At 37.2% G+C, this 4380-nt stretch overlaps 1 long non-coding RNA gene across 1 annotated transcript; it reads left to right on the top strand.

Annotated features, from left to right (window-relative positions):
* The first annotated feature begins 1285 nt into the window (after window positions 1-1285).
* LOC137180545 (uncharacterized) lies at window positions 1286-3429 on the top strand. The gene is made up of 3 exons (XR_010927992.1): window positions 1286-1464; window positions 1575-2265; window positions 2414-3429. It is a non-coding gene; the product is annotated as an uncharacterized lncRNA (long non-coding RNA).
* The last annotated feature ends 951 nt before the right edge of the window (window positions 3430-4380 follow it).

The following is a 4380-nucleotide window of genomic DNA, read 5'->3' as shown; positions in this document are numbered from 1 at the left end:
GACTTAGCAAACCTAATCTTAATAGGTTAGTTATTCCAGAGTGTGGGGGTCCAGACTACAAAAGCCCAATAACCCTTAGTCAACAGCCAGGCTCTGGGAAGGACCAGAGGGCCACTATCCACAGATCTAACTCCCAGGCTCACAGGGGATTTGCAGAAAGGACAGAGGGAGAGGATGGGCTGGAAATAGTGGCCCACTGAACTAAAATGGCTTTATCGCTTTACCCACCTAGGCTAGGAAGAGAAGAAATGTGAGAGGTGGTGAGATCTGGTTCTGAGCATTCCATCATGAGGAGGGAATGGTACTGTGAGATGGCACAGAGTGATAGAGATTTCTTCAGCAGGGCCTAGTGTGTCTCTGAGGCAAACAGAGCCAAAGTATTGCAACATTAAAAGAGCTATGTTGCTGCACTGGAGTTTCACCAAGATGGTTAGCTAATGTCATCATGAAGAGCCAGGACCAGCAGAAGGGCACACTGCAAAGATGAGCCTCCAGTACTGGAAGCAGTGGGTAAAAGGGAATATTAGGTCTGGATACAGAGAGCTCAAGGGAGTAAAAAGTGCACATAACATTTAGTGCTTTACTGTTCCCCTCTCACTCATTTGTACAGTAAAGTGGTGCATTGTGTTAGTGTGAACGAGCGTTCCAGTCTGTACGGCAGGAGCACCACAAAGAGGCCATGTATATATATATATATATATATATATATATATATATATATATATATAAATTTTTTTTTTTTTTTTTTCAACTTCCCTTATCTTCCAGAGTTGAAACTGATTAAAATGCATGTTTTGTTGAATGTTCAGCTGGTTTGATGTCACACTTAAGCTATATGACAGTTCAATGTGATTTATTGTGTATGTGTAGTATTTTTTTCTTATGTAAGAAGATATTGTATTTAGAATCATTATTATGATAAACCGCCATGGGTATCATAGTAGAATATTTTCTATATCACTCTACTGACAAAATCATACATCATAATTTTTTTGAGTTAATATCACAACAATGATGTGACTGTATGTTGGGGATGACTATTTGTGCTTTCAAGGGTAATTCACAAATCAGAAAATATAGAGAAATGATAATTGTTATTGTGGATAATCTAATATTGAGGATAGTTCAGGAAAAATAGATCTCTTTACCATAATGCACCCTTTAAGACCAGACAGGGTTCCCTCAGATCCTTAAAAAGTCTTAAAGTCAAATTAGATTTTCAGAACAGGTCATAAAATATCTTAAAAAGTGTTATTTTTATTTATGATAGGTCTTAAATTTTGAGGTGATGCCTAGTTGCATGAGAAATATCTCCTCACAGGATTCACTAACCCTACTGGACTAACTGTGGCTGTGTCACGCACAGGGAGAGTTAGGAAAGATGGCCCCAGTGGTGAGTGCAGACCTCCTGGACCCATGTGACCCCCTGGGCTGGCTGGAGCCCCTGGAGAGGCTATATGTGAGGTATGAAGACACAATTGTACCTGTACACCATCTATCTCCCTCTTCAATACTGGTGAACACTGCAGGTGTTTGTTAATCAGTTAACCTGCTATATTTTTGTGTTTCCCCAGTAATGAGGGAGCAGCTGGTCACGATGGAGCTGCTGGACCCAAGGTGACTCCAGATGACATCATTGCTAACTGACCAGCACCAGACAGCTAGCTTGGTCATGGTGTGGAGTTTGCTCAGTTGCTTCCAAATGGAGGTTACAGTGAACTTTGTCTTTAGCTCCAACCTCTACTCCAAAACTGAGTTTGAGAGGAGTCAACTGTACCAACCAATAGCTAAATAAGCAACTAGCAAGATCACTTAGAAAGCAACATTCTAACACTTCAGTAGTTTCTGCTAAATACAGTGATGTTTGGCAGAGAATCTCCTGTAATTATCTAGCTGCAATTATCACACAAAATCAGTCATGATAAAAGTCCCCAGTCAGGCATGGAACCTTGTCTGTTAAATTTGGTGAAATGGACAGAAACACCATCATTAGCTGTTGTAAGAGCTGATGATCTCCAATACAGCCACCAGAATGTGCAAGTATTGTTTTGTTTCTATAAACAAGAAAATGAGATCCTGAAGGACACATATTTGGTAATATGTGAGCATTTTTATTCGATGAAGAATGAACACTACAGCTGGTGAAATAAAATGATTTTGCGGTTGCAATTAAGGGAGATCATGGAGAATCTGGCCCCTCTGGAGCCCCTGGTGCCCCCAGACCCACTGGTGCCCCCTGACCTGTCGGACCCACTGGAAAGAATGGTGACAATGGAGAGACTGTGCATCGCCTAAAACAGAAATAAACATACCCCTATTTATGCTGTGTGCTACTTTTGACTAGTTGTCAAATGACTTACCAGTTCATCTTTATTTAACTTTTCTCTTACTGTTGCAACCTGTGGTCCCATAGAGATCATCACCGTGTGCACATGCTGGTGTGACAGAGCTGACAGTGAGGTCTAAAGCATTCCCACATAAGTTCAAAGAACTACCGGCAGGATACCATAAGAGAGGTAAGACAGCTGATGTTCTCAACAGATGTGAAGACATCATTCAAAACAATGCACAAGTCAGGGCCAATATAGCTAAAGATAAAGCGGTGGGTAAGCTCATACCATACAACAAGAGGGAGTAATTAGCTGGGCAGCCAGCTGGCATGATGTTGAAGTTGTATTGTAATGCAAAAAGGACTGTGCAATGTATAGGGGTGAATTATATGACCATTAGGGATGGGATGAGCCAATATATTCTATCAATACAGTAGTATAGTATTGTGATATTTTTTTCAGTATTGTCATTTTTCAGTATTGTTCCCACACATTCATTTATTGTTCATGCTCGGTCATTTTTCTTTTAAATTTTAGACTGACCATACAGTGAAACTGTATGGTGCACCAATGCCACTTTTTTCAAGTACAAGCTTGAGTTCTTCTGATAGAACTTTACTTGATATTGAAAATGTTTAACAGTTTCTTAATTCTGTGTGAAATTGTAAGGGGGATATTTTTAACTCATTAAGATACTTAACCCCAAATCGCTCTGGTTAACATTTTTAAGTTTTAATCAAACAAAATACCAACCTCCAGTTTTAGGTTCTAATTTAATTAATATATAATCCTTTCATTATTATTAGATCACATTATGCTCCTTCTCAGTTCTTGGTATCTGTGATATTTATCAATCGCTTTGTATGCTTTGTTTTGCTTTGTTTTGCTTTTTTTTTTTCTTTTAATCAAGATAGTCCTATTTTTTGCTAGTGCATGTACTCGGTGCACCTTTTTGTTAAATAATGTTCTTTGAAATTATGTTATTGTAGGTTTGTAATAAAGGTTTCATTAATAATCTGTTGTGTTGTTTTTTTAATCCTTTCTTTCTCATATCCCATCCTGTTTATTTGTGGTTCAGTGCTGCAAGTCAACATTGAGGTTCAAGGTTTGTTCATAAATGTGTTTGAACTTTATTATAAAAATCAACTGCAATTCTGTTATTGGTGCACACATAATAATTAATGGGGGGCAAAAAAAGTGTATTAATGCTTTGCAAAGCACTTAAACAATAACTAACTCTACTCAACTCAACCGTAAACATCAGTTGCAACTTTATAACAGTCACTCAAATAATGTTTATATATGCTTTATAAACCATTTACAAAGTATTATAAACATCAGTTGCAACTTTAAAATAACCATCCAGATAATATTTATAGATGGTTTACAAACCAGTTATTAACCACTGACTAAGTATTAACTATCTTTCTAAATAATGTTTGTAGATGCTTTACAAAGTATTTATTAACTATATAAAAAGGTATTTTAATCATCAGTTGCAACTTTATAACAGCCATCCAAATACTGTTTACAGGCAGTTTATAAACCAATTATTAACCAGTAACAAACAGTTAAATAGCTATTAGCTAAAGCTTAATTAACTATCAATTTACTATTTATTAATTATTTTATTAAGGATGATTATTACGAAGTGTTTCCAAAAAAATTGTGGTGAAAATGGTGTGTGTGGCAGGCAGAGTTAAATATGAATAAAAACATACAGAAGAGCAACTTTTGTTAAATCCTATATTATTGAGGCCAATTAAAACACTTACTGTGAAAGCAAAATGTAATCATTTCTAAAGCCATCCAATCTGAAATATTTAAGGCAGTGCATACCTTTATTAGCCTAGTTAGCAGATATATATACAAAATCAGCCTATGGATGCCTTCACCATCAAAGGTTTGGACACACCTTCACTGGAATGACAAAGTGTGTCCAAACTTTTGACTAGTACTGTATATCCATCATGGGACCCTCGCCATACATATCGTAGTGGTCCCTCGAGAGTACTCTGCATTGCTTCCTTTGACCTGGAACGTGCCATGT

The sequence above is a fragment of the Thunnus thynnus genome, chromosome 3 (assembly GCF_963924715.1).
Source record: "Thunnus thynnus chromosome 3, fThuThy2.1, whole genome shotgun sequence".
Lineage (NCBI taxonomy): Eukaryota > Metazoa > Chordata > Actinopteri > Scombriformes > Scombridae > Thunnus > Thunnus thynnus.
Note: the sequence above shows the minus strand (reverse complement) of the source record. Positions and strands in the feature narration are given on the sequence as shown.